This window comes from Streptopelia decaocto, assembly GCF_964273445.1.
Source record: "Streptopelia decaocto genome assembly, chromosome: 3".
Taxonomy (NCBI): domain Eukaryota; kingdom Metazoa; phylum Chordata; class Aves; order Columbiformes; family Columbidae; genus Streptopelia; species Streptopelia decaocto.
In genome coordinates, this window is record NC_138656.1 from 110679365 (window position 1) to 110691307 (window position 11943).

Consider the following 11943-nt stretch of genomic DNA (forward strand, 5'->3'; position numbering starts at 1 on the left):
GTCTATTCCATGTGCTTGAAACTACTAAAAATACAAATCTGCAAAACTCAATGCTGTGATTTTCTTCTCTCTAGCTAAGGAAGTGATTTGAAGTATATCATAAAAAAGTTCTCAATGCTTTTCTTTCAATTGAATTACATGTAAACATTTTGCAGTATGTAACAAATACTCCTTTTTAGCTTTTTCAAGTCAAATAAAAGGGAAAGACATGTTACCTCTTTCCAGCTACATCTGCTGCCAGAACTGCGAAAGTCACAAGCAAGTAACGAGGTGATGTCTCACGTATGCAGGTGGAAAGACATTTAGACTTTTTTAAACACACAAAAAGCTACCACCTTAAAATTCACCTGAAAAACTTACGACACTGGCTCCAAACTATACAGCACTAGTATGATGGAAAAAATCCCACCAAGAACATATTAAACGAGGTTGTTTTAACAGGGCATACAACATCTTCCAAGACACAAATCAAATGCCCTCCACCCAGCTCTCCACTAAACACAATGGAAAAATCATTCCAGTCTAAAGATTTCTTTTCCTAGTTTGTGAGGTTTGAAAACTTTCACTGATTTGCAAGTTTGAGATGCTGCTTAAATCATGTATTTGACATTCAGAATCTGGGTTCCTAGTTAAGTGGAGCTAAATGCTACTGTAATTCATTAAAGAAAAAGGCAAAATCAAAAACTGAAACCACTGCAAACTCAAACACAGAAAGACAACACTTACAAGCCATCCATCAGCTAAGGTAAAACTTGAGCTTTTACTACGACAGACTAAAAATAAAAGCCGAGAATTTATGTGCTGCATAGTTGCTTAACACTTGAAAAAGTCTTAAAGTATCTGTTTATGAAAGGTATTTTGAAAGCACTTTAAAATACCTATATTTCACAGTTATACTTTATTTTTAACCTCAAGTAAAAGTTGGAAACAAAGTCAGGAATCAAAAATATGGACTGCAAGCTCACTTAAATTTCTAGGGACAGTTTTAAGTAGAATCTATAAAAGGAAAAACTAATGATTCAGGAAATGCGACTCCCACTCTAAAGTCAGAAAACAGATTATGTTGTTCCCAACCTGAATGATAAGATTATGTTCATTGTTCCAAGGGATGGCTACATGACTGTGAGGTCTCTTATGGGAAAATTATTTCCCAATTTCCACTATACAAACATATTAGAATATCTTATTTGAACAACAAAGAAAACAAATCTTATTGTTTAAAATCAAGGCAAATTTTTCACTAGAAACTCTTAATTTCATCCTGGAGACAACAGTTTTAAACATTTGCACATTTTATTAGTTTAACAACATCCACACATTTTCTCATAGCTATATTAATTCTAATAGATCCCCATGGAAGTAGTGCTGAATACTTGCAAAAACTAATATATAGAGCTTCTCCTCCCTACTTCAAAAGTGCTAAAAAACTCTCAAACTCAGTAAGGCTCTTTACTTTGTTTTCTCCAACCACCAAAAAAAGACTTTTCTTAGTTTCAGCAGCTATTCAGAGAACTTCCCCACAAGTTTGTAAATTCTAACACAAATGACTTACAACAACTGCAGCTCAAGTGAAGCTTTGTGCAAAACCACAATTTATGTTTTCCTGTTTATAACACCACTATCCTTCAAATGCTTTGAAAAGGCTGCTACAACCAGAGCACTTCTCTGGAATTCTTTTGCTTATCGACTTTTGCTTCTTCAGACCTGACACAAAGGCTCTGGCAGACCTGGCTGCAGGACTCTGTATGTTTTCACTATCAGTTCCTACCCTTTTCCCTCTGCTGGAGGCAGAGAGGAGGAGAAGCAGCAAACATCACATTAAAATGAATAACCTGATGTATTCAGCTTAAACTGCTGAAGTGCTTAAGTACCTTTGCCAGAAGGGAGGGAAGTAGATTAGGCAGACAGGGGAAAAGACGGAACGAATAGCTTTGGCAATGTCACACTGCTGTAGATCTTCAGCACATGGGAAGAACATTTGCAAATTCTCTGACATACAAGAAAATACAGCCTGAGCTTCAGCAAAACCTCATCTCCGTAACTCCAAATACTATGGACTGACCACTGATCACTAAGGCTTTGTATCCTACACAGTTCTTCGTTACAGAAGTGATGGGAATCAATGACAGATCACTAACCTATCTGCAGTCCCATGGGCTAACAAAAGGATGATGCTGCAGTGGACAGTGTGGTCTTCAGACACTGTGCTACCAAAGAGCCTGATGTGCTTTTTCAGTCTTGAGGGAAAGAAAAAAATGTCAAAAACCCAAGCGAGATAGTTTTTGTACTTAGTTCATCATTACTGGAAAGAATTTAAAGTTCTATTGGAAAAAGTTCCTTTAAGTATTTTAAAGGAATATGAATGAGACCCAGGGACAGCTATTTCTAGATTAAGAAGTCTATATTTAATCCCACCAGCCAGCGACTAGATATTTGCTGCTGTTTTAATATGAAGTGTGACAATGGCCGTCTCCTGACTCCATTTAACACTTTTGGATCTGACATCTAGTATCGAGGAGTTGTGTATGCATGACCTTTCAGTTGAGCGTTCAAACACTTTTGGATATCATCTCTCATGCAAATGAGTGCTCCTCTAGCCTCTGCCCTCCCTTACGCTACCAACTATTCTGTATAACCTCCCACTCTGCCAGCCAAATACTTCAACTTTCCCAGGTTTTTGCCATTTGAGTAACCACTGTCCATCACTTTAATTTTCTGTTCCCACAGCTGAAGCAACCTTACAACACAGACAGAATGTGAGTGCTAACAGTATCACATATTTCTGTGCCTGTTATTCTAAAATGTTCTATGAGCCAATGATTACAGTTTTGAGTCAGAACGGGTAGTTAACTTAAGACACCAACGAATCAACCACACACGTATTCAGAAGATTTTTCCATCGCTGCTAAGGGCTGAATTCCATTCAAATTGCTGTGTTTGACCCTTCTTGCTCTTCTCTCAAAGGCGTGTGGCACCTGCAAATTTTTCCATCACAGTCTTGATAATTTCCAAATCAAAATACATTAAGCATCAGTACTATAATGGAACTCCAGGATAACCCACTCGATCTTTCCCTGTGCTATTAATGGCCTCTAATGCTACTGTGTATTAATATAGAATATATCCACTGGAAGGGACCTCCAAGTCAAACGGCCTGACCACTTCAGGGCTGGCTAAAAGTTAAAGCATGTTATTAAGGACATAAACTGCCTTCCAACTATTGAGACTTTGCTGATAATTCCCATAGTTCATTTCTCAATAATCCCTGATGATGGAGACAGACAAGCAATTCTTCTTACCTTTTAATCAGGGTAAAAATTAAATATCTCACTAGACATATTTTTATCGATACTAAAGACAGTCTTGGCTTATGCTTAATAAGATGTTCAGCTCTTCTGAAGACATGCCAGATGGTTTTCAGAAGACCAAGATGTTTCCCTAGTCTTCCCAGGAATTCGTTCCTTGGAATTAATCAAGTATACTTACTACCTTATTCTGTTACTCAACTTCTTCAGCACTTCACCTAATTTGAAGATTATTCAAAACCCATCAGTGATTCCAGCCAAGTTGATTTGTTCCTCTTAAATTGCTCCCAACAACTCTTTTTTCAACCCACTTCTACACACCACTCAAAGAGCCAGTCAAAAGCATCAGGTATCTTCTGGTACAGAAAAAAATATATGTTTTTTGCACATTCTGTATTAACTCGAATTTATCTGTTAATGCCTCAGGTTTATACAAGTTTCTTCCCAGAAGACAATAAATGAAAATGTCTTTCTGTGATCATTGTTGCTAAAAAAGCCCTGCTGAATTTACAATTTTCCACTTTCGCATGTCACTTTCTATACGTCTTAAGCTCCAATTGAATCAGCAGGTCTACGGCTTCACTGTCTTCATAAAAAAAAAAAAAAATTATTCAGTCTTGCTGTATTTATCTAAAATGTTTTTTTATTACTTGGGCACTGTCTTACATTCTTCGACTGTACTATGACATACTAAAATTTATGTAAGATCCACATTTTTAAGATAAGCTTAGATAATGTATGTTGAATCAAAGATTTTGGTATCTTCACTTCTTATATATGTATGTTTATAACTATCTGGGCAACTGGCTCTAGGTGGTACTACCAAGCAGGGGGATTAGACCAGATGACCTCCAGAAGACCCTTCCAACCTCAACCATTCTGTGATATTTATCTACTATATTTGCATTTAATAATTTTCTTTGGATTATTTCTCTAAATGTATTAAATATATATATATATATTCATATACACAGAGATTCTGTCTACCCAATACTCACAGAATACAATCTCAACTCTACAGTTTGCATTAACTTGGATTTCAGAAAACTCATTTCTTTAGTACTTATAACTCAAGAGTTGTCTATTTGGGGGGGGGAAGGCAAAAAAAAGCGCAAAAGATTAACTTTATCTTAACAAAATCCCAAAAAACATTGGTACACAGAGAACACTCAAATCAAATAACTGGAATGGAAAAGTCTCCTGATTTGTACTTGATTTTTGTTAGTTCATATCACTAAGGAAGAATGAGAGCAGTGAAAATGGGCAGAACTGATTAGAGCAAGCTGAAAAAACACTATTTTCACTGGGCTAAGAATGCACAGCAAAGAGTACTTTTCCCTTCACTAAATCTTCATGACCTGTAAGGCCACTGAAGCCCTTTAAAACACAAGAGAACTTGTGCATGCATCCCCCATTCAAGTTACCAGGAAACAGACAAGGTTCATGACATTTAGTTGCTGGAGGACTGCAGAAATGTTTTAAGGCACCTAACTGATTATTAAAGCTGCTGATTAAGACATGGCTCTGATTCCTACTGGGGATGGAAAGCAGGTGGCAGAAGAAAGATGCAACTGTTACTCAGCACTTACTTATCTGTAAATAATTTTATCTACACAACAGATCAACCACGGGAAGCGCTAGTGAAAACTGGCACCATTGCCTGTATAACAGACTGAATGCTCTTAAGGAAAAGCCCAACATTTTCATACTCGGGATCTGTGTCCAAGTGGGCAAGCAGAATATTGTAGAATTTCATATTTACAGACCTGCTTTACAGTCTCTGTATAATACAGAATGTGATACAGCATGAAGCAGGATGTCATGGGAAAAGAATTTTTATTTTGCTATGTAGATCAATGTAATAGGAAGAAAATAAAAAAGCAAAACTAGAAGAAAATGCCTAAAGAAATTAAAGAATGGGAAAAAAACAGCGGAAGAAAAAAAAAAAAACAGACAACCAATATTCCTGCTTTTAAAGTCATAAAATTTTGTTTATTCATATTTGCTCCTGTATCTACTACATTTTTGAACACATTTCATAAGGCCGTGGACTTGGGAAGGGGAAAAAAGTTCCCTGTGGCCTTAGAAGTGGCACAGTGCAACAGTCCTGAGGAAAAAAAGCCATTCCTATCTGAAATTCACAATGAAGTTTTTCAAGAAAAATTAAGAAGTTGTATCAATTAAATGTTTGAGACTAAAAGTTTAAAACTGGATTTTTTTTCTTCTAGGTTACTGTCTGCAACAGGAGAAAACTAAGTTTTGATCTACACTTAATTCTACTACTTCTATTTTAAGTGAACGTATTTTTTTTTACCTGTAAGTATAACAAGAAAGATTGTGGGCTAAACCCATATTACTTGTCATAAAGACTACCAGAGGATAGTCCCTCTTGAAACTACACCAACTGCTTTGCATAAATTCAAACCTAATGATTTGATGATATTCTGATAAAAAATAGGTACTCACAGAAATACAAAATGCTTATGCAACTTAAACAAATGGTTGAAACCAAACATTTCAAATTACTTTATGCAGTTTCAATTATAACTGCTTTAACAAAACTAGTTTCAGAGTTTGGGTTACTACAGGCTTTGAAAACATAGCTTCACTCACATATATCTTTCTTAAAGATGTAGATGCAACACAAAACACAGGAACTATTTCAATGAAAACCACATAAACTACCTACTGAACAATCTATATGAATGCTATCTCCTGTAGGCCTGCAGCGTTTGCTGGAGTAACCACTCAACTGCTCACCAGCCTCTGGAAGAAACATCCAACTGCAGCATCACCCTGAGAACACAGACTCAGTGGTACCTGGACACTGGAAGCACCCAACACTGCAGTTGCAGGGATAGTGTGAGGAGTGTTCCCACCTCAGCTGGGCCCTGGAGTTGCTCCAGCTACTGTTTCAGCTGGGACAACCCCCAGTCCAGCTTTCCCCGGGTTTCCTGACCCACATTCACATGCATCGTTCACATGCATCGTTTCTCTGGTCTCCTGCCAGGCCACTTCATTCATACCTAGGAGAGCACACAGAATGCCATGTAGAGACCTAAACAGTCTCGATAACATAAAAGGCTTTCTCACATATCATAAAGGCTTGTCCACATTTACCCACTAAAAACAATCAAAATATGATTTTAAATCATAATGGTAGCAGTTTCTTTAACATTACTCCTCAGTATGATGTGTAAAAACACTAATTCCACCATGCTGCTATGGCTGATTTATACATTTGTAGGCTATGGAATGAAGTAGCACAGAAAACTAACTTACCTATCTGAACTACAGCTCATTCTTACATGCCAACCTCATCTTTTCTTTCAAATTCATTAAACTACGTGAGATTCTAATCCAGTCATTGACACTAAACTTCTCTAATCCACAGGTTTTGGGCTTTCATGAAACAAAGATTCCAGACTCAGATTAAAATGAAGTTTGTCAACTAATTTTTTAAGCATTTAAGTCTTGGCTTGAAACAAGCATAAATGAAAACAGCAAAAATCTCTCTCTGATATTGAGAAACTGCTCCGCAGGAAAAAAATACCTGTCTCTGAACACATACACTAAATGATCTCCACACATATTCTTCAGCTACTATAACTGATGTATTAACAACCTCTTACTATATAAATGAACTTTGTAAGGCAAGATGACTACATATATAAAACCCAACATATCCCCTACTATCCTAAATAAGTACTTTTTTTGGGGGTGGCAAATAACTTTCAAGTCCAGGAAATGTCTCACTTTTCACACTAACCAAGAGTGTTAAGTCCAAACAACAAAAACTCACATGTATGGAGAGCTATTCAATCAGAATAAAACACTTAGGTCTGAAGATGTAAACGAAAGAAACCACAATCCTCTAATCCTTCTACACAATTCTACATTTTTAATCTAGCCTTAACAACTACTGAATGTCTAATCTTTAAGAAGAGATATAATATATAGATAGATACATGGTAGCAGGATTTTTTTATAATCTTGAACAATCTTGGGTTCACGTGCAACACATAAGCCTTAAAGATACTTTGTCTTATTAATACTTACAGTAGATATTTGCTTATTGTCAAAATACCCAACTAACATCAGTTCTGCAACTTATTCAGACTGCATGATTAACTCATCGTTGTAGTACACCCAGAACTAAAGTTTAAGCAATATACATTGTAATGGAAATAAACAGCAAGAAACTTGAAAAATGAGTCAAAACCAGACACACTCGTTATTTTTAGCTCAACTACACAAAATCATCTCCAGTAAGTCTAGTTTTGTATTTAATCAATACACACATGTAAAGACTTACGGAACTAAACACACCAACCCAGAATTTAAAAATTCACTTCCCCTTTGAAAAGATTTGTGAAAAAATTCTATATGAAACTTCAGACCAGCCAAAGAAAAAAGATGTACATAACTAGTTCAATACATCACTCAAAATTCTTCCTCAAAATAACATGGATGAAATCTAAGAGCAAAGTTATGAACACAGGTCTGACACAATCCTTATTTCCATTAGGATTTACATGTCCAGAGCTTTATAATGCAAAGATGACCAGACCTGTAACTGCAATTTTGCAGCAATAGCAAAAATGAAACAAGAGGTAACCTATCTCAGAATTGTATGAAAAATTAAAATTGAAAATAAAATAACAAAGGGTACACCAGATTACTTAGTCCAGTGTACACAAGTATATGTTGTAAAAATCTGACTGCTAGAAAGGCTGAAGATGTGATATGAGCACAGTCAGTACAGGACAGAGGATCACATCACCACTCTGAAGTTCAATGAAAATAGATCAATTTTTAGAACAGCTAGCAAAAAAGCGAAATACAGATTATTACAGAGATTTTTTTTGCTACATTTGAGGGTTTAACATTTCCTTCTCAGCTCCCAAGATGGTTGTCATAACCTCTTCAGACATCTTTCTTCAACATGTTTACAACTGTTCTTAAATAGCTATGTTTCAGAAAAAAAAAAAAATCTGTTAACCAATAATGAAATATAATCTTTAAAGATATTGCTAGAGACAACATCTGGTCTTTATTTGTAAGCTAAACATTTCACATACCAGCTTGAAAAGCTCTTGCCTACTACTCTGAAAGTCACAGCAGGTATTTTGAGTGGGATTCAAACTAAATCTTGCTATAAAGTTTCCGTATGTAAGCCATTAGTATAAAATAAATTTTACATAACTTGTTTGAAATTACACCCAAGCAGCTAGAACTAAATATGTTCACATGTTCTGATGTCATTTAAAACTCTTTTCCACAACATAACTGTGAAGTGCCTCCAACTTCACTATTAAAAGCACTATAAAACTGGTATTTGTTGCTACAGTAGGAGAAAAATGAGCTTTTAAACTAAAGACTTCTTGTCCCATTTCTGAGAGAAGAGCCTGGGCAGTGGCTTTGTGACAACACTGGAATGGTTGCATTGTGCAGAATAATCAAGATAACAGCTATGTTATGGGTGGGGAAAATTCACATTAAATGAAGTAAGCATTTTCAACTAAACTTATAGAAAAGGAGAGATTGATAACTCTCATACCTATATATATAATACAAATGATGAGAGTTATTTATAAAACATGTCTACTCCACAGTTTTATTTTGCTTCCTTTACAGATTTTCTATTAGAAACTTTTTGTAAGAAAATACGATGTATTATTGCTTGTTTCACAGAAGATTCCTAAAACAGAGAGAATTTAACATTCAAGAGAATCCAGGTTCCTTTCTACTGCAATGGACAGTGAAATTTTATATAGTTCCACATTCAAAAACAGGCATGAAGATATACAAGCAGGAATTCAAACCATCCACTGGATTACTTGCTTCTGTGTATAGGAACTTGGTTTAATAATTTTAGAAACCACTGCACAGAGGAAAAAAATAAAGTTATCAAGAAGAATGCTTTTAGAAAATTCTACATATACTGATTATTCAACACACACTCACCTATGATTAAATTAAGAGGGAAAAATATCTAAAAGTGAACTAGAAGGCGCTGTTGAAAATCAGATCTAGTTCACAGTATTCAAAAAGCTGATGTCCTGTTAACACACTTGCCCCAAACATTTGCAATATCTAGCCCAATAAGAACACTGCAAAGAAACATCTGAGAGAACAAATCTTGAGGAAAACGAGCACATAAGGCTTTCAATGTGCACTACAATCCCACAGAAGACTAAATATATACTGTGGTAATAAGAGGTATCTTCTCATAAAAAGACAGACAAGTCCAACTTTTTCAGCCAACAGCTTCTTGTACCACAAGCTCAATCAGGATACCAGAAATGATTATAACGGCCTCAGCACTGTGCTAATATCCCTAACATAGAAAAGAAATATTAGGTACTACAGAGTGATATTGGGAAAAAAAGGATCATTTCTTATTAATGCAGAAAAAATACTATTCAAATAACATGGACTTTCCTATGTGCAATATCCACATAATAAACTGCAGAATCTGCACTATCAAGCAGTTTCTCACATGTATTTACCTACTAACCAATCTGCTGGGACAAATTCCAAATTTTCAACTCTCTGAACTCTTCAGAAAACTATGAGGTGATTTAGTGTTATTTCTGCACATAAAACCCAAACTACACCACAACTAAATTATCATTTCCCTCTTTATTCAAGTTTCCTTCTGCCACCTACCTAAAATATTTATATTCGTATTGACACCAAATGAGTTGTAGACCAGAGGGAGGTAGACAATAATTCTCTCAGCTTCTCAAAAAAACTGCAACTGTTGTTAAGACTTGGTTTTAAACCTAGACATGACTGAATATAACAAAATATATAAAAATAGCAATATAGGGTAGTAATAATATTTCAAATGTATTCATATGCCACGTACCTGAAGAGTTATACTATCAACTCATGGTAATTAAAAAAAGCCTGATCTCTCAGTTGAGATGTAACAAAGAGTTCAGTAAAAGAGAAGCTAAAATAAATTCCTAAGTATTTTTGTAACAGGTAGCACAGAAGTGACCAACAATTACGCGATATAAGAAGTTTTACCAATTCTCATTTGCAATGACCTATATAGCTCATGAACAGCCACATGACTCAGAAAAAAGCATCCCAAAATCAGCTGATTTAACCTCTTTACCACATCACATATAAAACTTGCTACACGTTTTGGTGTTAAGCCATCTTGCTTCAAACACTAGGCCAGAATAATATCAAGAGTCCTGAGTATATTAATTTTCTCTCAAGGAATTAGAGTCTGAAGTTATGAAATACATGAAAGAGAACAATGCCAAAAAAAAAAAAAAAAAAAAATCTTTGCACAATGACTGCCAAGGAGATTAAAAACCAAACTGTTAGTTGTAAGCAAGATTCACTCAGGGCAGCTGGCATTTTTCTCAACTTTTTGTTATTGTTGTCTGTGCAGACACGTTTGAAGAAAAATTAAAACCTAACACTTCATTGTGTGGCATCAACTACCAAAAAAGCATTTGGCGTTCTCGCTCCACCCTCAGAAAGCAGTCATTATCCTTAAGAGCACTAAGAAAAGAATAATACAAGTTTTTCACGCTTTTGGTCCGTTTAAACAAAGCCCATTTCACCCAAATTCCGCACTGAACTGTCTGCGGGGCTGCCGGAACGAGGCCCCCAGGTCCCCCAGCCCACTGTAACCCCGCCGTGCTCCCGCCCCCGGGCCTGCCCCGAACTCCGCTCACCCTCAGGCGTGTGCGCGCCCGGGTCCGCTCCCCCCGCACCCCCGACCGCCTCCCAAGGCCCTGGCCCCGGGCCCCCCGCCGCAAAACCCGCTGGGAAGGAACTGCTCCCCGAGTCCCCGCTCCGCTCGGCTCGCCGAGAGCACAAAGCCGCCGCCCCCCCGCCCTCCGCCTCCCTCACGCCGCCGCCGCCGCCTCCCCTCCCGGCGCTCCCTCCCCACCTCGGCGCCGCTCCCCGGCGAGCCGGGAGGACACAAAGGCGGCGAGGCGCGGGCGGCCGCCGAGCAGGCCCTGCGCCGCCCGGTGACCTGCCACAACATGGCCCCCTCCCGCCCTCCTCCTCCCCTCCCTCGGCGCGCAGCCAAGGCCGGAGACAAAAGGGGGCTGGGAGAAGGGGGGGTGGCTGGAAGCAGCGGGGGGGGGCGGCCCGCCCGCCCGCTCCGCCCGCGGCCCAGCCAGCGCGGCCCCGGCCCCCGAGGATACTCACGGGCTGGCTGGCGGCGCTGCTCGCTGCGATGGAGCCGGAGCGGGCCCTGGGACACCCCTGCCCGCCCGCCGGCCCACCGCCCCCCCCCCCCGCCTCCGCCTCCTCCTCCCTCTCGGCGGCTCTCCTTCCTGCCTCCCCGCCCCCCCTTCGGCCGCGAGGGGCTCACAACAACATGGCGGGAGGGCGAGCCCGGCGCGCACGGAGGGAGAGGGAGAGGGACAGCGAGAGCGCGGCAAACCTCCCCCCGCCGCCGCTCGCCCCTGCCGCCGCCACAGCGCATGCGCGCCCCAGCCCGGCAGGGACAAGGAGGCGGTGGCCCCGGCCCCTTCCGCCCGCACCGCGCATGCGCCGCCGCCCCGAGAGCGCCCGCCTTCCCCCGCCCGGCAGCGCGGGCGGGCAGTGGGGCCGGACCGTGCGGTCCCCTCCCTCCCGCCACACACAGCGGTCAAAA

The 11943-nt window shown here is 39.3% G+C and overlaps 1 protein-coding gene across 5 annotated transcripts in view; it reads right to left on the reverse strand.

Moving 5' to 3' along the window:
* The window catches only part of PUM2 (pumilio RNA binding family member 2), a 67124-nt gene extending 55544 nt beyond the window's left edge, over positions 1 to 11580 (reverse strand). For 4 of the 5 annotated variants that reach the window (XM_082049558.1, XM_082049557.1, XM_082049554.1 and 1 more), the window contains exon 1: positions 11227 to 11247. The gene's annotated coding sequence lies outside the window, so the exon portion shown is untranslated. Of the gene's footprint in view, positions 1 to 11226; positions 11248 to 11492 lie in introns of those variants that run through there. The other variant, XM_082049555.1, reaches the window with a different exon arrangement.
* Positions 11581 to 11943: the final 363 nt, after the last annotated feature.